We start from the raw sequence: 23,996 nt of genomic DNA, 5'->3' as shown, positions 1-23,996 counted from the left end.
CCTTATGTGCCAGGGAATTATTATGGGGTGAACTTTGAGGGGAACCAGGAAAACTCCAGTCCCTGGACTGTCACCATTTGTGATGCATCCCCTAGGGTTAATGGCCTCCCTCCTTTTCCCCTCCCTCCCTCTCTCCTTCCCTTCCTCCTTCCAAGCTGTTTTTGTCAGTTTGGACTGCCATAACCAAATAGCAGAGACCAGGTGGCATAAACCAGAAATTTACTTTCCACACTTCTGGAGGCTGGCAAGTCCAAGATGAAGGCCCCAGTAACATTTGGGGTCTGGTGAGGGCCCTCCTCCTGGCTTGTGGATGCCTGTTCTCTCCGTGAATCCCCACATGGCAGAGAGCGGGAGAGCAAGAAAGAGACAGAGATGATATCATTTCTCTCCTGTCTCTTCTCATAAGGGCGCTCATCCCATTCATGAGGCTCTACCCTCGTGACCTAATTCCTCCCAGAGGCCCCAGCTCCTAACAGCATCATTTTGGGGGTTTAGGCTTCAACATAAGAATTTTGGGGGGTGCAAACATTCAGTCTATAACACATGTTGTGGCTACTGGGAGAGTTCATCATCGTACAGCTTATAAAACCAGGGCGCTTTGAGCCTCCTAGCTTGGCTCATGATCAAAAGACAGACTTGAGACTACTGGTGCAAATGAGGATGAAAGAGCACATTGCTCCTGCAGCCTGGGAATGACTCCTTGCCGGGAGCACACGTTGTCATGGGTCCACGGAAGACCTCAGGAGGGGGATGCATGACCTTGGGTGGAGAAGCCAGGAGACGGTAGGCTCTGAGAGGGCAAGAGGGAGTGCCTCTGCTCTGACCACCTTTACTGGACGAAGGAGCTTCTGAGTCTCATGGAAGGCCACTGTGTGCAGAGCGTCAGAGTGAGTGTGGACAGAGTCAGACCAGCAGAGTCTGGGGGAGCGCCGGCTCCAGGCCAGGTACAGGCACTTTGAGGTTTCCCTGGTTGTGCCAGTCGGTGAGCCTTCCCATAGCTGAGGGTCCCGGGAACTGGAATGAGCAATCAGTCCCAAGGTTCCTTAGACAATTGGTATGGAGAGCTGCCAGGTCTGAAAGAGAGCCTATGGCACCATAGGGCTCAGGGATTTCTGTTCTTTGGACGTCTGTGTCACCTGGGACAGGATGCAGGCGTGGGAGAGTGGTAACAACACTTACCACTTTGGGAGTGAAATCTGGAATCAAATCCAAGCGCCTGTGTTTATTGGCAGCCTGCATTTAGGCAGCGGGCAGTCCCCGCAACTAGCGTTTGCTGCACATCTTCTATGTGGCAGACACTGACCAGTACTGGCACCTTGGAAGTGTTTTTGAGCATGTGAAAGTATGTAAGGAGGTGGATGTTGTTACTGACTTCATTTCATAGTTGAGAGAACATAAGTACAGAAGGCGTAAGAACTTGCCTAAGGTCACACAGCAAAGATTGCAACTCAGGGAGTGTGCCTTCAGCACCTACGCTCTTTTTTAAAAATTTTTAAAAGATTTTATTTATTTTTGTTTTATTTATTTATTTATTTTTTATTTTATTTTTTTAAAAGATTTATTTATTTATTTGAGAGAGCAAAAATGAGAGAGAGTACATGAGAGGGGGGAGGGTCAGAGGGAGAAGCAGGCTCCTCGCTGAGCAGGGAGCCCGATGTGGGACTCGATCCCGGGACTCCAGGATCATGACCTGAGCCGAAGGCAGTCGCCCAACCAACTGAGCCACCCAGGCACCCTTTATTTTTATTTTAAAGAGAGAGAGAGAGTGCAAGGAGGGGAGGAGCAGAGGAAGAGGGAGATCATCTCCTGCAGACTCTGCGCTGAGCTTGGAGCCTGATGTGGGGCCTGATCCCAGGACCGTGAGATCATGACCTGAGCTGAAATCAAGAGTGGGTCACTCAGACAACTGAGCCACCCAGGTGTCCCAGCACCTGTGTTCTTAACCGCTAAGCTGTCCTCCGTCTGTTTCCTTATCTGTAAAACAAGGACAAAAAGAGCTCCCTCAGCAATGTGAAGAGGAAATTAAATGAGATGCTAATGGATGAAGTGCTTATCTGTTCCTGGTTGGGTCAGAACGGGTGCTCAACTATCAGCAGCTCCAAGTCCTGTCTTCTTTTTTTAAGATATGCGGGAGCACTCCATTTTATGAACAAAGCTGGAGGCTCTTACGCGGATCCAGCTCCCCTTTCCCTGGGCCCCTGCTACGCTTCCTTTCGTACTTAAAACTTCAGCTCCCACCACCTTTAATTCTGCACGTGTCCATGCTTGTTATGGTTCCCGAGTGTGAGGCTTATCTTAGGTGACCTCATTTCCGGCTGGCTGTGTCTGTAAGTCACATCATGTACTGGGTAGTGCTTCTCTGCATCACGCTGGGGGCTGGATTACTTCTGGGAGGGGCATCTCTCTCTGTGGGGCGTGTTGTAAATTTCTCTTTTTAGTGACAGTATCTTTCCTGGTGCCCCATTGCCACTTCTAGTGTCCTCCCTGCAGGCTACCTCATTTTGGCCCCTGTTCCAGTTAGGTTCCAGCCGCTCCTGCAGTGAATGAGAATCCCTTAGAGAAGCAGCCCTCCCAAGTTCCTAACCAGGGTGTGTCCGTCACTGTCTTGGGGAGGACTCGTCCTGGGTAATTGCCATTGACAACTGACTATATTACCTGTGATCTTAGCTTTCTGGCCTCCAAATGGGTTCAGCACACAGAGAAGGAGCAGTAGCCCTCCCTGACAGGCTCTGTGTGTCACAGGACTCCAGTGACACTCTCTCCTTCCTGCCCTTGCAGGCCCTGAGGTGCTCTTGCCTGCTAGTATCTGGGGGACCCTCCGCCCCGCCCGCACCTCTGTGTGTAGACCCTGATGGATGTCTCTGTATCTCAGTGACATGAAGTCTATACCTGCTGGGGCTCCACAGACCTGTGTGGCTAGAGCGGAACGGCCACCAGGGGATGGTTTTTTTTTTTTTTTTTTTATCATCCTCACCTTTACAAGCATAATGCTTATTCTACTGAGTGAAAAGATGAGATGTGGAAGGATGACACAGTGTCTGCAAGTACTTGGCTGTCTCCTTACTTTTAGAAGCAGGTGGTTCTTTATCAGGGTCCCATGAAGAGCACAGCTCATGGAGAAGGTTCTGTTAGTAAGGAGCTCTGCTTTGGAGGCCAAGCTGTTTAATTGTTTAATTTTTTGATAACTGTGACTTTAGGGCAAATCATAACTCTCTTGATCTCACTTTTCTCACTGAAAATGATGAAGCTACTGGCTTGATGACATTTATAGCTGCCTTTAGGTGTAAATAGGTAAATATCAGCCAGGAGGGTACTATCTGGAACAGGGAGAGTTGGCTGAGGATTTTCCTCTCTGGGCAACAGGTAAAGGCTGCCCCAGGCATTTCCCCAGCTTCCCGTGATTTCACCCCCTGATGTTTCTACTTTGGCTTTGAGCACCCCTGTATCTGATCTGATTTCTTAGCTGCACATGTCTCCCCCAGGGTGGCGAGCCCAGGCGGGACGCGAGGCTCTGGATTGGATACCACACTGCAGCGGGGACAACCTCTACTCTTGCCTGAGATAGCAGCGCAGCTGCAGTTAGGGTCTTGCTGGGGGAATTGACCTTTCTCAGGGTCTGATTTCAGGGCCAAATTCACAGTCTTGAGATGACAGTAAAGGAAAATGTTAGGCATTAAAAGCAAAATGACATCTTTTGACTTTCCTAGTTCCAGTGTGGGTTTAGAAAAAGAAGGAAGAGGATTATAGGCTGACTCCACTGTGTCAGGCAGTGCTCTAAACAACTTACGTACATGGTCTCAACTGATCCTTGCAATAGCCGTATTATCCCCACAGTACAGATGGTGACACTGAGGCTCAGAGAAAAACCATACATCATAGAGGGACACATTGCTGAAAAATATCTTAGTGGCTGTGCCAAAGAATTAGGTCTAACTTACTCAGGTTGGTTGAGTCTTAAGATCATGTCCAACCTTCCCAGGCATAAGGTAGATGGGATATTTCATTTACCCTTCTCTTTGGGCCTATTTTTGTAAGTTTGCTTATTCTTCTCTATTGTAGATTTAATTTGATTTCTGGTCTTTTGCCAACTGGAAGCTCACTTAGGTGTCTGCAGGCATTCCTTCCCTGCTTATTGGCTGTCTTTTGTGCTGCTTCAGAAATTGGTGTCCTAGGGCCTCGCCGGGGAACTAGAGAAACAAAGGAGTAGAGGTTTCTCAACAGTGCAAGGCCATGACCATATGCAAATGCCTCCTTGTGGAGGGAACCCAGAGGGAAACTGTCTTCACTGTATGGGTCATGTCCAAAGCCGCTCTGCCAGTAATCCAATACCTTTCCACCTCCAGTGGGCAGACCACAGTAGCTTTTTACTCAAGATAACATCATTCACCTTGACAAAGTCAGATCTCTTATTTCCATTTTCTCTCAGCCTTCACATTCTTATCCACACCTATGATAGCATGACTGGTTCCTTAATCTACTGGTTGTTGAAGTAGTTTCTAACTACTCTAATTTGAACCGCTGAGTTGAACATTTGTAACCACTTCTTAGGGAAATTATGGGCCATTTGTACTAGAATTTTTATATCTCCAGTGCTAAAACAGAATCATCTCTCACTGATCTGGGTCAAAACTGTGCCCTGGAAGAATGGGACTTCAATGTATGTGAGGGGCAGGAATAACTCAAGTATGTATACAAAATACCCTGTGGGTTATGTACTTTCAAATGGCCTCATCTAAAAATAATTACCGTAAACTCACACTTTCTGTATCTTATGATGAAAATATTGATAATTCATGCAGAGCATATTTAAACAGTTGGCCTCAACAGGCTTTTCAAGTTCTTGTTTATATATATATTTTCTTTTCTTTTTTTTTCCCCCAAGAGAGAATAAGAAAGAGTGCAACTCACCTTCACTCAGCAGAGGGGAACACGGAAAAATCAACAAATAGCCCATGTGTGTACTTTCTGTTTGCTTTTGTCTTTCACCTCCTTGTGCCAACCCCCATTCTGCTTAGTTCAACCAGTTCCTAGCTTATGTGACCTTGGGTGAGTTGCTTAACCTCTCTGAGCATAGTTGTGTGCCTCTTGGCTTATCTCAAGGCAGTGGTTCTTATCAGGAAGTCAGTTTTGTCCCCCAGGGACATTTGGCAATGTCTGGAGATATTTTTGGTTTGACAACTGGTTGGTAGGAGGGCGAAGGGGGGGGGTGGGGGGTGCTCCTGGCATCTAGTGGCAGTCCCTACAACAAAGAATTATTGGGCACCAAATGTCAGTAGCACCAAGGTTGAGAAGCCTAACTTTAGAGGTTGTGCTGAGAGTTAAGTGTTTTATAAATTGTGTAGAGCTGTATGAATATAAAATCTTCCTCTTGATGCTTCCAGAGTGGTGGCTAATTCTGACCTGATAAATAGATAGTATCCAGCATGTCCAGAGCACCACCTAAACTCTGGGACCTGTTTCTTTCTTATTAAGATGTCCTGGGCTTCATGATCTTCAAGATCCTTTCTGGCTCTGAGCATCTACGCGAGAAAAGCATTAGATGATGCAAAGACCCAGAGCTGACAAAGTCAGTAGTTGCTAATTTCAGCACTTTTTAACCCTCATGCAGATCACTGACCTGAATCTTTTCTCCCAGATAAACTTGAGATTGGCTAGGAGGGAAGAGAAAAAGGCTTCTTAATCTTCTTCTTTTGTTAGGCAGACAAGATTTATCTGTGGCAGTGTTCCCATTTGTACCCTGTAGAATAATGCCAGCAGGGACAGAATAACCATACCAGCTAATACTTCTGTAGTGCTCACCTGGTACCAGGCACTTGAATACCTAGTGTGTGGCAGGCCCTGCCCTAGTACTCTAGCTACCAGATCTCATTTTATCATCACAGCGTGTCTGGACTGTTGATATTATTGGTCCAGTGTTACAAATGAGGAAAATGAGGCTCAGAGAGGCTGAGTAACTTGCCGGAAATCACACAGCCAATGAGTCATCCAATTGTTTAACAATACAAGGTCTGGGTGCTTTTCCCTCCTCTACATTCATAGTCAAGGTGGTCATTTTAATAAAGTTGCAATGGAAGATGAAGGAACAGTAAAATGAGTGCCAAGAAAGCAGGTGAAAGCTCCACCATTTTGTAAATTGTCACGGGCTGCAGGCAGATGTGTGTCATTCGGTACAAAGGAGGACTCGTCCAGTCAACGTTGCCACCAGCCTGACTGTCAGAGAGCAGTGAGGACAACACTTACCAGTGGCTCATCTCTGCCTTCTTTCAAGTACTTCATAACGTAACCTGGTTACAGGGTTAGGGCAGCATGCCGGGTACTAGTGCTAATGGTATTGATTGGTGATGACTGAGTACACAGTGCTAATACCGAAGTGCCATTGAGTTTTCAAGGTTTTTCCAATTATTTTATTGTCCTAATTGTTGCAAGATTTCATTATATTCTATTTAATAAGAACAATAAATACCACCCAAACGTTTCTGGAGTCTGTCTTTAAACATGGCAGATTAGGAAAAGGGTTTCAGATTATGACTGAATAAGGTTTTGATTATAAAGAGATTAGATATTCTGCTCTGATGACAGTAACTCTTCTTGTCCATCAGTGGTTCTCAGTCTTGGCTGCCCCTTTGAATAATCTTGATGCCCAGGCTATGCGTAAGCCGATTAAATCAGAATCTCTGAGTAGTATTAGTATTAGTAGTATTAATAATTCTTAAAGTTCCCCAGGTGATTCCAGTGGGTTTAATGTTTAATTAAGGCACCCCTTGTCTAGTCAAGATGACATAAAATTATCTGTCACAGTCCTTTCCTTTTAATTTTACTTCTGATTGTTCACATAGCATTTGATGTCTTCTGAATTGCTGTGTCTCTAGAAGAGCCTTTGTTGTCATTACAACAGTCCCCATGTTCCAGAAACATACCCCCCTCCAGCCTCCTAGAACTCATATGGTCAGGCACTGCAGTGGCTCTTTGAGATAAATATCTGAATCCCTGAAGCTCAAATTAGTTATATTATGGACACAATTCAGTCTATAGCAGGTTTTCTGATCATTCATAAACTTCTGGGTAGTTTGGAAAGCTAGATTTCTACTAGGCTCATTCCACACCATGCTTAGATCTGTACATAATCCAGATCTTTCCTCTCCTCTAGTCAGAGCCCTGAATTGGTTTCCTGTGTGTCTTTCCCAGGGAGAAAGACACACTATGTAAGACACTGTCTTACATAGTTGGCAAATAATAAATATTAAAATATAGGGGCTCCTAGGTGGCTCAGTCAGTTCAACATCTGCCTTCGGCTCAGGTCATGATTCCAGGGTCCTGGGATCGAGGCCCACATTGGGCTCCCCAGGGAGCCTGCTTCTTCCTCTCCTCCTGGCTTGTGCTCTCTCTTGCTATCTCTGTCTCTGTCTCAAAAATAAATAAAATATTTAAAAAATATTAAAATATAAAATAGCAGAATAAATACAAAGGCTTAAAAACTGCAACCATATTCACAGTAAGTAGAAAACATTATCCATTGTTAGACTCCAGATGACATTAACAGGCATTCACAAAATTAACATGATGGCAGAATTTTTACATAAACCATTTGGGAAGTTCAGCAGATTCACTTATTCATCTGACAAATAGTGAATGCCAGTCATGTGCCGGGCACTGATACAGACCCTGGAGGTAGAGCGGTGAGCAATACCAAGATCTTGCTGAAGTGGAGTTTATGTTCTGGTGGACAGAAACAGACAATAAACTAATACATAAATACACATAAAATATCAGATGGTGATAATTCCTAAGAAAGTGGCTAGATGACAGAGTGATGTAGGTTGGGGAGGCTGTTGCCATGGCAGGAATGTATCAGAGGGCAAAAATCAGGTTACCCACCGAGTGGCCAACCAGACAGCTGACAGAGTATGGTTCAGTGTTTGCTGGCTCACTACAAGTCTGCTGACCTCTGTTCTACTTTCTTCTCAAAATCAACGTGTGACTCTGGACACGTGATGTTTTCTGAGCCCCAATTTATTCAGTTGTAAAAGGAGAGGCAAATGGGTCTTTGAGGTCCTCTCAATGTACATTTCTGGCTCTCTCTGAAATGGAATGAATGCCTAGCTATAGATGAGCAAAGTACTTAGAATTCTGTGAGCTTAGGACGTCTAGTGGGAGAGAAGACTAAAAGAGAATGTGATAGTCATTAGAGCTCTTCATAAATACAGTATTCTAGTTCTCTTTCCTTGGACTGCCTAATGACTCCCCAAGATACCAAGTCCTAATTCCTGGAGCCTGTAAATGTTACCTTATTTGAAGAAAGGATCTTTGCAGATGTGATGAAATGAAGAACCTTGATATGGGGAGATTATCCTGGTGGGTCCCCAGGTAGTCAAATGTATGCTTGTAAGAGAGCGGCACAGGGAGATTTGACATGAGTAGAGGAGAAGCCATGTGAAGACTGAGATGGAGAGAGATGTGAAGATGCTGAAGATGCTGGCCTGGAAGCCCAGAGTAAGGTGGGCACAAGCCAAGGAACGGCCACCAGGAGCAGGAAAGAGGCAAGAAGCTAGAGCCCCCTCAGGGAATGTGGTCCCGCCAGTGCCTTGGTTTCAGTCTGGTGATATTTTGTACTTCTGGCCTCCAGAACCGTAAGAGAAGAAGTCTGTGTTGTTCTCAGCCGCCATGTTTGTGGTAATTTGTTACAGCAGCCTCAGGAAATGAATACAGTAGGATTGCCCTTCACTTCCTCACCACTTGAAGTTAGAGGTGGCTCTGTGGCTGTTCCAGCTGATGACATGTGAGTGGAGGCCATGTGTGTCTTTAAGGGCCAGTGTGTGCTTTAGTATGTTCCTTTTTTTTTTCTTTTCCTGTTTGGTGACGGGCTGGTTTGAAGATGGTGTCCCGCTTGTTAGCCTGGGTCTCTGAGTGACCGCGTTGTGCAGAGCTCTTGTTTTGACTCGTAAAGGACATGAGTGTGATTGAAAAGTTAATTTTTGTTGTTGAACGCTCCTGAGACTTGAGACTTGGAGATGATTCTTCTAGCCCCTCTGGACTGGAGGCAAGGAGCCTGGTTGGTTTCTATGGAACATTCCTGGAGATACACTCTTTGTTGTACCCTTTGCTCTTCAGTGGTCCTCTGGGTCCCTGGAACCCCTTCTCTAGCATCCCACTGAGGCTAGGAGAGTCTCAAACCATGTCCTCTCAGTGGTATCCCATGTGATGGCAGTGTGTATTCCAAGGTTCTGTGGTCAGATATGGGGGAAATGCTGGGTTGTGGAAGGTGAAATGGTTTCCCTTACGGAAGACTTCTCAGTGGCTTTCATGTGCTAATGCTGAGTGTGACTCTTTAAGATGAGGATGTGGTATTTTTATGGACTGAATGTGTCCCCCAACCTTGATATGTTGAAACCCTAATCACCAGTGTGATAGTATTTGGAGGTGGGGCCTTTGGGAGGTGATTAGGTCATGGGGTGGAACCTTCATGATGAGATTAGTGCCTTTAAAATAAGAGGCCAGAGAGCTAGCTTCCTTCTCTCCTTCTCTCTGCCTGCCTGTCTACCTGCCTGTCTCTCTCTCTGATATGTGAAGACAGAAGGAGAAGAAGGTCATCTGTAAAGCAGGAAGAGGGCCCTCACTAGAATCCAGCTATGCCGCACCATGCTGGCAACCCGATCCTAGGCTTCCAGCTTCCAGAACTGTCAGAAAGAAATTTCTGTTGTTTAGGTCATCTAGGGTGAGGTATTTTTGTTATAGCAGCTCCAACTAAGACCAGTATACACTATTGGAAAGCTCTTTTTGGAAGTGCATGTCTCCTCGAGGTGAAAGCAGTTCCCCATTGCAATGGGTCACGACACTTTTTGTGTCTTCCTTAACGCTCTGTGTTTTCTCACCCAGCTAATCCAGGGGCAGCACAGGGTAGGATAGTTTTAACATAACTTCCTACTTAATACATAATAGACCATATTAAGTTGTAAGAGAAGCAGTTTAATACTTTAGCTGATATATTGTAGGTAAATTTCATCTGGCAAATGAGGAAGGGAGGCATGCTTCAGGGACAGTGATGGGCAGGTTCACCTGACTTTTCCATGTTTTCTGTATCACCCCCTTGGGCCTGCTCAGAAGCTTGATTGTCTGAAGGATGTGGTCATGGGCTTGAACTTGTGAGACCTCCTCCCAACTCTTACTTGTTGGATTTTGGATGAATTCCACCTCTCGTTTTTCCCAGATATTTTTCCATCTCTTCAGTGGTTGAGATCCCAACCCTTGAGCTCTTGGAGCTCACAGGCATGAAGAAACAGGTCCCTGCTTTTTATTAGCCACAGTCCTTGGAAAGACTTAAAGTGCTCTTTTAACATCCAAGACCATATGAATCTTTATGAGAAGAAGCAAGGTTGCCAAAATGAATCAGCATGAGACTTAAGTGACCTGACTAATAAAAAAACAAAAAATAACAATAAAAAGTGATTTGACTGGTCCCACACTTAGTAGAGCCTGGAAAAAACTCAGTTCTTCTGGCATTGTTGAGTACCTGTGATAAACGCCAAAATGGGCCCTTGTTTTCTCCCTGACCACTTCCCAAATCCACTCCCTTGTCCTTGTAACTTTACAGAGCCCTTCCCTCTGGGCAGGCTGGTCTGGATTGCCCCTTCACTCCCACCTCAGCCATATGGCTCAGCCATGTGTACCAGCTCTCTGGAAAAAAAAGGCCTGTTTTGTAGTGTTTCCTGATTTTTTTGAAAAAAAGTTTCTACCTACTAGTGCAATTGTAGCTGACTCAAGGACGTTATTGAATATAGGTATCCCCTGCTTTTCAAAAGTTCACATTCTGCTATTTCACTTTTAGGAAAGACCTACATCAGTACCCGTTTTCACTAACTGAGGTCAATGTGAAGGGGATTTTAACTTTTAAGAAATGAGGAGAAAAGCAAAAATTAGCGTTCAGCGTTTATTTTGAAGCAAGCTGGGCCATTAGAGAGCAGTACACACCCTGAGTAGTGGGAGTGGTCCCACCAAACTCCCTCCTCAGGAACTCCACTGAGCATTTCAGCCTCAAGCCATCATGGCTTCGCCCTGTGTCTGTGAGAATGTGTGCTTTACCTCCCTTTATTTTGTGCATCCATTAGCAGGATGTGTCTTAAGGTATCAGAAAATCCTAAGAGAAGTTATTTTTGGGTCTGGAAATGCTAAACTTTTTTTTCATAAAAATGGGTAATTGCTTCTTTGCTTTACGCCGTTTTGGCTTTGAAAGATTTCCTAGGAACCTACTTTGGGGTAGCAGGGGAATCCTGTGTTGAGCAGTTGGCTCTTAGGAAGCTGGAGGAGCAAACTCCAGCAAACTGCTGCTCTGGGCCCAGGGAATGTTAGCAAATAAAATGCAAAGGTTTAAAAAGTGCTTGTAGATGGGGCTTGCACACTCTTTCTGCTTAGCCATTGCCATGGGAATTGCCTGGATAAGCCTCTGGAAGGAAGAGAGACATATGCAGCACGGATCCCCAGTTGCCCAGCCAATAGCCGGCTGACCCCCATCTGACCTCAGATGCACAAGTAATAAACATACTGTTGTATGTCACTGAGGCTATGTGGTTGTTTGTTTTATGGAATTATAGCAGCAAGAGATAGCTGATAATGCTTAATAGCAGCCACTCACGAAAGATGGGCATTCACACCTGTTCTTCTCTTCGATCCCACCCTAAGCAGCATGAGCACCTGACAAGCATTAAAGAGTAATAACCTACCCTGTCTCCTATCACTCCACTGGAAGTGGAAGCTTTGGGTGGGGCAGCAAGATTTCTCCTCCTTTAGAAAGCCTTTGGAAAATTCCCCTTTTGCACGGCTACTTAAGGTGGGAAGGCTCTGGGCTTGCCTTGGGTGTGCTTTTACATTGGAGGAACTTCCAGAGGGTTATTGTCCAAAGGCCTAGGGGAAAGGAAGTCAGAAATAAGCTGCCTAGAGCTTTCTGTTACCAAGTATTTCCTGGATCATCTCTTTAAGAATGGCCTGCAGACATTCCAGACTAAGGGAACAGCAAATGCGAAAACTTTAGGGAGGGTGTTTCAGACTGGCTTATGCCCCATATCAGCAAATGAGAAACATCCAGCAGATTCTTTTGCTCTGCATTGGTCACCAAGGAAGATAGAAGTAAGTTGGGGTCAGGAGTCTTTACTCATGTTCAGGCCGGTGGGATATTGCCTACAGACATGGTCGCTGACTTGTCCATAGCCCTCTGCCCTTAGGGTCCATTACAGCATGCTCTGCCGAGTTTCTTCCATCAGTCTCTGCATTCTTGTGCAGGAGTTCACAGTGGTAGCTGGCTTGATCATGTACTCTTCATCCATTGTTTTCCTTTCCTTAAGTCCTATACTCCTGCCCGTCTGTTCCCTTCACCCCCCCAACTAAATTACTTGCACTTGAATTATCATCTCAGGGTCTGCTTCTGGGCAAACTCAAGACTGTTACAATAAAAGCACACCCACCTTTAACAAGTGGCCAGACATTTCACAAACATGCACAAAGCAGCTTTACAATCAGTTCTACCCTTGTGCTCCAACTAAACCTTGCCTGGAAGACTCAGTCTTTGGCAGATATCACAACCTGATCTGGGCATCCTCAGGGTTGGTTAGGCTACAGGGCATCCATGAAGTGGAGGGATCCAGGACAAGCAAGCTAGACCCCTGAGTGATGGTGCTGGCCAGATCTTTGTACTTTATTTACTTCAGGGAATGGGCGCTTTTATAATATTTCTAACCATTCACCTATGTTGAATTCCTCACATTTTGCCAGTAATAATCAAATATCTCTTCTGGTAATTCATTTGGCTTTTGGATAACAGTATTTTAAGTGCTAAGTAACCAACACTTAAGGTACTGACTCTTGATGAAGTTGTCTTATATTTTATACTTAGCTACTCTTGGGGTATTGAGATCTGATATAGGAACTTTAAATGCTAACTGCCTCTAGAGTATAAATTAGAATGAACGTGTGTACACACACACACTTTGTCTCTTATGCACGCATGTGAACACATGGATAAACATAGCACCTTTTACACTGCACTGCCCCCTGTGCAGTGTGGCAGTAGGAGTGACCTCGTGTGTGCAAACAGTAGAAGGAAGGAGAGAGTGGCCAGTGTGTAAGGAGCATTGTGAGGAAGTTGAGGGAGGTGGGAGAAGCCACATCACACAGGGCCTTTGCAAGGCAAGCAAGGAGTTTGGATTCGGTTCAAAGTGTAATGACCAGCCATTTAAGCAGGAAGAGATGTCTGAGCAATGGGTGGATTTTAGAAGCAGGCCTGGGAGAGAATGGAAGCAGGGGGCCCATGAGGAGGTGAGAGGTGGTTGACTTGGACCTGGACCTGGGGTTAGTTGGGGAGATGGAGAGAAGTGGGAAGATTGGGGATACACTTTGAAAATGGAGAAAACACTTTTTGCTGGTGGATTGGCTGTGGGGGTGACACAGAGAGCACTTAGGAATGGTTCTGAGGGTTTGGGCCTAGCACTTGGGAAGCTGGGTCAAGGATTGTGGAGGAACACATTTTTAGGGGAGAAAAGTGAAAAGCTTTATTTTGGGCTTGTTATATTTAAGATGCCTTTTAGATGTCCATTTATTCATTTAACAGCTACCTACTGAGTGCTTGCCATGTGCCAAGTGCTATTCTTGGTGATTCAGGTATATCAGTGAACAAAAAAGATAAAGATCCTTTAATTCTTGAAGTTTATATTGAATTTTTAGGTGGAGAGAGAAGTGTGGAATTCAGTGATAGGGTCAAGGGTGGAAACAGGAATTTAGGCAGTATACCTAGGCAGGTAGACCAGACATCCTCACAGGTGCTGGGGATTCCTGGAAATGAGAGTGGTAAGGGAGTTTGCAATTCATGGCATGGTATGATCTGCGTGCAGGCTCATAATCAAATTCATAATTTATCGTCTCAGATTAAAACAAAATCTTGCTTTAAAGGCTGGTGTTTTTATGGATGTAGTTCAGCATAGTATCAAGAATGGTAGCTCTAGACCGGAGTGTCTGGACCCAACTACCAACTTCACCATTATTATCTGAGTGATCTTAAGTAGATTTCCCAGGTCTCTTAACCCCAGTTTTCTCACTGAAAAATGGAGATAGTAATAGGACTTATATTTTAGAGTTACGTAGGGATTAAATGAATTAGTACATTTAAGACTTTTAAAAGACTTCTAACACCTAGAAATTGCTCATTTAATTTTAATTGTCATTATTGTAAATATTGCTGCTAAGACAAGCATTCACAGATAAAACAAATTCCACAGTGACATATGCCTTTACATCAAATGGAGGAAATTGAAAAATTCCTTTTCAAACTTGGGAAAGTATATAAACTTTTTGACAAGGATGCAGATTTCACCAAAAATCTCAGTCCAGGGGCGCCTGGGTGGCGCAGTTGGTTGAGCCTCTGACTCTTGGTTTCTGCTCAGGTCATGATTTCATGGGTCGCGATATCAAGCCCTGAGTCGGGCTCTGTGCTTAGTGGGGGTGGGGGGGGGAGGTTCTGCTTGAAGAATCTCTCCCTATACCCCTCCTCCCCCCTTCAAATAAATAAACCTTAAAAAAAAAACACAAAAAACAAAAACAACTCAATCTGTATGTGAGGACCTGGAGGAGGAAAGAGAAGGCTAAGAAGGTTATGCTGCTCATAGACACAGGGGAGAGAGTGAACCAGGTGGGTGGACTGCAGGCACCAAGCCGTCCTGGGCCAGCTCCGCCCCTGCCAGCACACTGGCATCCTCCGCTGGCTCTCCCCAGAGCTCCTGGAGACCTGCCTGCACACGGAAATGGGAACTCAGTCATGTTGTTGGGTTCGGCCTTGTATCCTGTCATGCGCAGCAGGATCATTCTTTATTGTGTCTGAGCGAATGAAAGAGCACGTCTAGATGCTCCTCAAAGGACAGAAGACTTTCTGTTGGGGGAAAGTTCTGATAGGCATTTCTGAGAGTACTTAAAGGTGAAATTGTGGGTCAGGATTTTGTTTTTTAAATAAAACATGCAGGGAGTTTTGCTTCTCTGTTTCTTCTCAAATCATTATTTATTTATTTATTTTTATTTTTATTTATTTATTTATTTTTATTTGAGAGAGAGAGAGAGAGAGAGAGAAACAGCATGAGAGGGGATAGGGTCAGAGGGAGAAGCAGGCTCCCCGCTGAGCAGGGAGCCCGATGCGGGACTCGATCCCAGGACCCCGGGATCATGACCTGAGCCGAAGGCAGTCGCTTAACCAACTGAGCCACCCAGGCGCCCTCAAATCATTATTTAGATGATTGCAAGGAAAGTGTGAGAGATGAGGTGGTAGGTCTATTCTTGAAAATAATCCTTATGTTTTCTTAAGAAACTGTCATATCCAGAGGTGCCTGGGTGGCTCAGTCAGTTGAGTGTCCGACTCAGGTCATGATCTCAGGGTCGTGAGATTGAGCCCCACGTTGAGCCCCGTGTCTGGCTCTGGGCTCAGTGTGGAGTCTGCTTGGAGATTCTTTCCCTCTGCCCCTCCCCTTGCTCTCTCTCTCTAAGTAAATTAATTAAAAAAAAAGACAAAAACCTGTCATAGCCATTTTTCACTTCAACCTGAGATAAATAAAATGCCCACCTTTAAAATGTAGAAAACAGCCTAGATGGGCATTTACTATTTTTTCTTTTTATTTTTCATCATGTTGTTGTTTTGGGGTTATGAAACGTTAGTGCATTGGCTTACATAGTGGCTAAATTTAAAGGTATCTCCAGCTGAGTTTGACCCCCAGTCCAGAAAATGAAGTTCTCATTATATTTATGCCTAGAGACTATTTTTTTTTCTCCATGTCAGTTATTTTAAAGGACTGAGTATTGGGGTGTCTTGGTGGCTCAGTTGTTAAGCATCTGCCTTCGGCTCAGGTCATGATCCCAGGGTCCTGGGATTGAGCCCCCCCCCCATTGGGCTCCCTGCTCAGCAGGGAGCCTGCTTCTCCCTCTCCTGCTATACCTGCTCATGTGGTTTCTCTCTCTCAAATAAATAAATAAAATCTTTAAAAAAATAGCTAAAAAAAATAAAAGACTGAATATTAAGTCCGTGAAGTATGAAATCAAGTTACGAGATGACTGCTTCAAGAGGTCTGTTAAACTGGGACATGAAGATGTTCTCTTTGTTGGGAGGCAAATGTCATTTCAGGAAGACTGCCATTGCTCACAATGTTTGGGGATTCCTTTTTTGAATTGCTTTCTGGTCCGATTTACTAACCTTGAAGACAAAGCATCTGTGCAGAGACACTTTGGTAGGCAGTCCTTTCCAGCCCTCCCCACCAGACCTCCCCATCAGATGTGTGAGTGAAGCAGAACTGCCTTCCCAACAAGCCCATCTCACCTCTGAATATCACTGAGGAACTTCCATTGAGGCCACATGGAACAGAAGAATCACCCAGCAGAGACCTGCTGGAATTTTTCACCCATGAAAGTGAGAAATAAAATAACACGATTGTTGTAACAAGCCACTAAGCTTTGGGGAAATTTGTGATGCAGGAATAGATAACAGGGAGAGAATTCCTGAAAATAGACAGTTGCCAGAAGTTTATTTTCTGTTATCTGATTTAGACACTGTGTATTATTAGAAGGCTCTAATTAGCTGAGTTTAAAGAAATGTAAATTTATTAAGGATTGGATTGCCCTAAGTCAAGACCTGAGTGTAATTGATTCATTGTTCATATGTACTTGGCAGTGAAATTCACAGAAACTTGCCTATGGAAAGTGCCTGGCACGTAGTAGGTGGTCACTTGCATCCATTCACATAGGCAATGCCTTTTGCCAGGCATTGTTTTAGGTTCTAGGAGTTTGGCAGTGAAAATAATAGATAAAAATTCTGTCCTTATGGAGTATACATCTTTGTGTACGATGAGACAATATATAATGAATGACTATATGTTATTTTAGTTGGTAATAAGTACTACAGAGAAAAATGAAACCGGGCAAGGAGAATAGGAAATCTAGGGGCACAGTAGAGAGGGGTGAGTGGAGGGCCTTTGCATTTTAGATAGGCAAGCCTTCACTGATAAGCTGACATGTGAGCCAAGTAGGAGGAAAATATGAGGATCTGGGAGCAAGCATTTCAGAGAGAGGGGGCAGCTAGTGCAAGGGCCCGGAGGCGAAGAGTGTACTCTGTATGTTCCAGGAATAATACAGAGGCCATTGTGGTTGGAATGGAATGTAAGGAGGAGAATTGCACTGGTGTGTTTGGAGTGGGCCATCTAGCATGTTGTGGTGAATTCAGTGGCTTCTAGTTGAGGTGATATGGGTGTTAGTGGAGGCATGGAGTACAGGAATCACCAATCTGGATATTGTTATTTTTTGTTGCTTTCTATTATTAGAAGTGCAAATGAGAAATGAGAGGGCTAGAATGGGACTCTGGACCTGTTAATCTTCCCAGTGCGTGCTCTGGCATTTTGCTGTGCTGACCTTTTACCACACATGTCCCTGGCTCAGGGTCTTTGAGGTATAAGAGGGCTCCCAGTTTCCAAGAACTCACAATTCTTGGTTGCTTCTCAGCTCTGCTGTGTTTGCCAGCCTGTGCCATTTTCCAGTTCCCTTTATTTACCTTCTTTTCCAGTTTTGCCTCCTTTTTTAGGAAGAACTTAGAAATACATGGACTGCTCAGAAAGGCAAAGGAATTATCCTTCCTACCCTTACAGAAGGTTTGGATTTTTTTTTTTCTTTTGCCCTCCTTCCCCTTCTTGGGATTCATAAGCCTATCTGGATGAAGAATATCTTATTTCTCAAAGGCAAAACCCTAATGATATTTGGCCCAAATAACCTTTCTTGCCCTTGCAACTCTCACTGAGCTCATCATCATATGGTGACACGATTTACATAAGAAGTGGATCTGTAATAAATTTCCCCATAAATTCCTTCCAGCAGCATGCAAACCTTTTTAGTTCCACGGTGTGTGCTCATATAATGATCCTCCACCTGGCTTGGGACTTTTTTACGTGGGAACATTAAACTAATTTTGCTTGGAATGTGGGATGGTTTCTCAAGATGGCGCACCTGATTCTAAAGTGCAGATCACAAGGCTCCTCAGGAAGATGGATGGATCCCTGGAGGCTCTTTAGGCTCTCTGTGCCCTCAGAACTTCTTTCTGAGCCCAGCTCATCTCTGACAGCCTTCTGCTTCACATTTGGAATCCCTGTGACAGCCACCAAATGATTGGGTAGGGTCAAGAAGTCAACTGACTTCCTCATATGCTTCTGCCATCACTCCATGCCTGCGTGGGGGTGGTAGCCAGCTGAGGTGTCTCTGTGAGGGTGTGAGAGTGACTGGGATACTGATAGGATCATTTGCAGTTCTTGAGCGAGCATGGGTTAAGTGGCACATCTCAGGGTGGCTTTTGTCTGGAAGTAGCAAAAACTCTGAGTAGTATGATGATCTCTCCTCCAGTGGTTCTGATAGGAGGATATGCCCTTCTTCTGGAAACAAGTTAATTCTTAGCAGTATGTAGCATGGTGCTACTGGGAGACTTCACAGGGGCCTAATTCCTGGGGCTGCTGTGGCGACAGAGGAGGCGCATTTAAGTATTTCATCTGTCAGCCACCAAATGCCACCCCACACAGAAGCCAGGGATGAGTCCAGGGGAAGCTTGGCATGAAAGGTCTAACTTAATGAAAAAGATCTAAGGAAATGGGAAAGTATTATGTTTGCAACTGGAGGAAAAGCTAAACCAGGACCTTGTGATGTTTGTTGCCTAAATGGTGACTCCTGCTGCGTTCTTAACTTTCAGAAACCTCAGCTGAATTTAAATCTCCTGTTTATGCTTTGTGGAGTATCTCAGCTTAAAGCAAAGCCACATTATCCCGCTTGATATAGCTGGGATGATTGCTGGGTTATGAGTGTAGTCAGAAAACCCTGCATGAAAGAGAGTTTAGATGAACAGATGAATAGAGCAATCAAAGGGCCATCCAATCAGATCTAAGCAGATTAGAACTTCATGCAGCCTCAGATACAAAAATAGATCGAGTGCTCCGTGATTTGTCAGAGGCAGTCATCTGAGATGCTTATGTCACCCTGACCCTCAAATGCTCCTCTCAAGGCCGAACTTCACTCCATTTTTCACAAGCATCAGCAAACAGGGTCCATGGAGTGGCATCCCAGTATTTAGTATGGTTGTAATTTGTTTCTTTCTTACTTTTTTTCATTTATAAGTATTTCTCTGTTTAGTTTTTGATCAAGCATTTTACACTTATTATGGACATTTTCCAGGCTGTGGCTTTCTACGTGGGGTGATTTTTTGGAGACAATTTTGGTTGTCACAGCTGCAGGGGACAGGGGTGATACAGGCATCTAATGGGTAGTAGTCAGAGATGCTGCTACCGTGCACACGACAGCCCCCCCCCCCCGCAACAAAGAATTATTTGGCCCCAGATGTCAACAGTGCTGAGGTCGAGAAACCCTGACAGAGCAATAGTGTTGGCAGTTTTTGTTTCAGGGGAAAAAAAGTCCCAAATTGCCTCTGCCTTTGGCCAGGTGTACATCATTGTCTGAAGTAGACGGTCCAGTAATTTCCAGTTTTCATTAATCTTATCACATCATACTTTTGCCTAAAATCCTTTAATGGCCTTATGTCCCATTCCCTTGGCATGGCAAATAGAGTGACTTCCTCTTAAACGTCTACGTCGGTCCTGCCTGTGTTATGTATCTCCACGCACAGCCATCACCCTAGTTGGGTGATGCTCTCCTATCATCGTAAAGAAAAAGAGCTTTGAAATGGACACATCTCCGGGCACCTGGGTGGCTCAGATGGTTAAGCGTCTGCCTTCGGCTCAGGTCATGATCCCAGAGTCCTGGGATCGAGCCCCGCATCAGGTTCCCTGCTCAGCGGAAAGCCTGCTTCTCCCTCTCCCTCTCCCACTCTCCCTGCTTGTGTTCCCTCTCTTGCTGTGTCTCTCTCTGTCAAATAAATAAAATCTTTAAAAAAAAAAAAGAAATGGACACATCTGGGGGGTCAAATTCTGAATCCTCTCTTTAATAGCTCTGTGACTTTGGGCAAGCTCTATAACCTCTCTAAGAGTCTATGTTCTCTTGTCCATAAAATCAAGATTGTTCTAGAACCTTATGGGATTGTGTGAGATAATACCTCGTGTGCCTCCTACATGGCAGATGAAGGTTGGGTGCTATTTTATCTGCTGAGATGCTAGTCCATTCAAACCAAAACTGTTGCAGTAATTTCATGACTGGCCCGTCTCTTTCCTTAGGATAATCTAGGGCAGTATGTATACTTGTTCATGAAGACTGATTGAGGGAAATCTAAATGAAAAATTTATTGGTAAAAGTTTTGGTTTTGTCATTCAAAAAGAAAAACACAGCTTTAGTAAGTTTCTAGGGAAAATATATGGTTTCTTCCAAGTTCAATGAATTGCTTTCTACAATTGAACAATATCAATGAAAAAACGGTTGAGTGTTTTTTAGTCAGTAGCAAGTTCATGGCTGTGTATGTTTGAGAATGATAACATATAAGTGGCTCATATTTTTCATCCTTAAATTAGATCACAGACTTTAAAAATTAACAAGCGAGGGTAGCTCTGTGTGGCCCCAGAGTCCAGGTTGCTCGCCGGTAATCTCGCCCATCCACTGTACTGGTGACTTGGTATCACCCTTGAATACAGTTTGGATCGGGCTGGTGTCCACTGCAGACATCCTTTGCTCTCCAGTGCCTCTGGCATTGAGGCACGACCTACTTTTCTGTTTTCTGCACACCTTGTACCCTTACTGACTTGTTCTAGCTACACAGAACCATTTCTCAAACACGCCCTTGATTTTTCACACACGTGTGTGTCATGGCTCACTGTATTGTTCTCTAAGCTTAGAAATGTGCTGCACTCCCATCCCTGCCCCGACTTCTCTCAAGTTTTCCTTTTTGTCTTTGAATTCACTCAGTCCTCCATGATACCTTTGCAATTTCAGTTGTATTTTTTTGTTACAGCATTGATTTAATTCACCCAGGAAATATTGGGAGCTTTTCATTCTTGCATTAGTGATGATCTATATCAGATCAGGACTGTGTCTTTTTTTTTTTTTAAAGCCCGTGGTCAGATTTTGAAGTTAATGTAATAAATGAGTTACCTTTAACCAAAGGTATCACGACTAGAGGGGCTTTTTTTTAAAGTTCATTTTTATTGAACCATTACTGACATACAGCACTAAGTTTAAGGTATTCAGCATAATAACTTGACTTACATGTATTGCAAAATGATTACTGCAGTCCATGTAGTTAACATCCATCACTTCTTATAGTTACCAAAAAATGTTTATTTCTTTGTGATGAGAACTTTTAAAATCTACTCTCTTAGCAACTTTCATGTATGCCATACAGCACCAGTAACTACAGTAACCATATTGTGCATTCTATCCCCAGGACTTACCTACAACTGGACAGTTGTACTTTTTGGCCACCTTCGTCCAATTCCCTCACCCTCCACCACTGCCCCTGATAACCACAAATCTGATCTCTTTCTTCATGGGTTTTTTTGTTTTGTTTTGTTTCAGACTGCATATATAGTGAGATCATACAGGTTTGTCTTTCTCTGACTCACTTCACTTAGCATATTGCCTTCAAGGCCCATCCATGTTGCAAATGGAAGCATTTCTTTCTTTTTTATGGCTGAATAGTAAGTCTCCCATTGTGTAAATGTGTCCACATCTTGTTCTATCCATTTATATATTGATGATTTATATGTTTAGTCACTTCCACGTCTTGGCTATTGTAATAATGTTGTAATGAACATGAGGGGGCTGACACCCTTTTGAATTAGTGTTTTTCATTTTCTTCGGATATATACCTGGAAGTGGAGTTGTTGGATCATACGGTATTTCTGTTTTTAACTTTTTGAGGAAGGTCCCTACAGTTTTCCGTAGCAGCTGCACCAATTTACATTCCCACTAACAGTGTGCGAGGCTTCCCTTTCTCCACATTGTCACTAGCACTTGTTATTTCTTGACTTTTTGATGATAGCCATTTGGGGCTGTGTCTTACTCTTCTCATACTATCTGACTTTGTGTCATAGTGCTTTGTAAATGGTGCACATTCAACCATTGCTCATTAGTCTTTTTTTCCTATGGAGAAGAGAAAGAATACCTCACATATTTATTACTATGTTATACCTTTCTCAGGATTTTTAGGATCAAATGAATTAATGTATATAAGATACTTCATAACCCTCACTGTATTTTACAAGTGGTATTTATTGCTATAATTATTAGACTGTGGTAAAGCAGATACTCTTGTCACACATACTTAAAGTCCAGTAGGACTACATTTCCTAGGTGTCCTGTTGAAGGTGTTAAAAACTTTTAGAACAAGTTATTTTGCCTTAGTTTTTTTTATTTCTCATTTCTATGTTGGGGTCTTTAATGAAAATTTAAGTGATAGTATTCGTGATTTTCTTAGCCTAGTACCTGGCACATTGAAAGTGCTCAATCATTGTTAACTATCATTATGACAACTTAAAAAAATATATATGTCATTACTTTTTTGTAATGACAAAAAAAAAATTAGAGAAACATATTACCTCTCTCCTGCATGTATTTCTCTAAAGAAAAGGGTAACATTTTGGTAGCCGAGAAGATGCTGGCTCACAGTAGTTCCCAAAGTAGAATTGGACAATTTTCTTTTGACCCCTACTGTGGCCTTATGTGCCCAGGGCTTCTCCTATAGCTTCTATTGGAAAATCTGTCCCACTGGCATGTTGAAGAGGGTCCAATCTGCTAAGATAATAGAATGCTTCAGAATTTGGCCAAGAGGAAAGACAGATGCTGTGTAAGATTGAGTGAGGAAATATGATCTCTCTTTGGGCATACATTTTTTGTTGCTTTTTTCCTTATTACAAAAGAAATGTGTTCATCCCTAGCTACCATGGAATTATCACTCGTTGCTTTCTGTCTGTCTCACTCAATGTATGCATCTTTATACTTACTATACCTGCTTCTTTGAAGTTTTTGTGTTATGTTTGATCACTTAGATTTTATTATCTTTTCAGAGTATGAACTATTTTTTATGCTACTGTTCATCTTTCATAGGGAAGCCCTTGATTAATAGATTCATGTAAATTCTGCAAATAATCACAACAATTAAAAGTATTTCTCTCTTACAGTTTTGAACGTGGGAATATGTGGAGGTTCATAAATCTAGACATCCATAAGCAGAGGCCAGGCAGATATCCTAAGTGAGCTGGTGGGTCAGGCTGGAGCTGCGTGAAGTGGAAAGTCGTGAGCCAGGCAGATATCCTAAGTGAGCTGGTGGGTCAGGCTAGAGCTGCGTGAAGTGGAAAGCTGTGAGCCACGACTAGCCACAGTGGATAGCTGTTATGCCGAAAAGGAAGCCACGGTTGCCATACTTTATGACCATTCAAGTAAAGGTAGACTCCAAGAAATCTGAGTCATAGTTCTGGTTCTTAAATGTTAATGACTGCTTCAATTAAAACACTGTGGGGACCAAACAAGGTATGTCAGTGAATTACCTTGGGCCTCCATGTGGTGCCCTGTGGTGTGTGGGGTCAGGAACCAACTTAGTTCTCTTTTAGTAGGCAACTTGAAACTTGAGCAGAGTGAAGGAGCAGTTGTTTCATAACAGAAATCAAACTTGAAAAGTTTCTCACCAAGCAGTATTCTTGGACCATTGAAACTAAGGAAATACTCCAGAAGGATATTTAATGGAGTAGTAGGGCTGTCCGTGCTAATTTCTCAAATACCTCCATATGGATAATTATAATTAGGAAGGGAAAGAGAGTGGGAACAATCCAAATAATAGTCCTGACTGCTTGATTGTCTTTGAAAGTTCTTTTTGGACTAATTATAACTCATGAGCTGTCTTCTCAAAGTATTTCAGTACACGATCAGGTCTGTGAGTGGTGGATCCAGCTTGTGAACTGTTGGTGATCATTAGCACGTGAGGCTGCAAGCTGAAGCAAATGGTGGTTTTTCTCAAGCTGATAACCATTAGTAAACAGAAATACCTCAGTTGTCTGAAGTAGAGCCTGCTGGTTGCA

General features: G+C 43.6%; 1 long non-coding RNA gene across 1 annotated transcript in view; it reads left to right on the top strand.

Annotated features, from left to right (window-relative positions):
- Window positions 1-681: 681 nt before the first annotated feature.
- Window positions 682-23,996, top strand: part of LOC118546724 (uncharacterized) — a 290,620-nt gene continuing 267,305 nt past the window's right edge. Inside the window, exon 1 of the long non-coding RNA XR_013443597.1 lies at window positions 682-783. This is a non-coding gene — a long non-coding RNA (uncharacterized LOC118546724). The remainder of the gene's footprint in view (window positions 784-23,996) is intronic.

Source organism: Halichoerus grypus, chromosome 14 (genome assembly GCF_964656455.1).
Source record: "Halichoerus grypus chromosome 14, mHalGry1.hap1.1, whole genome shotgun sequence".
Taxonomy (NCBI): domain Eukaryota; kingdom Metazoa; phylum Chordata; class Mammalia; order Carnivora; family Phocidae; genus Halichoerus; species Halichoerus grypus.
This window is presented reverse-complemented; position numbering and strand designations above follow the sequence as displayed.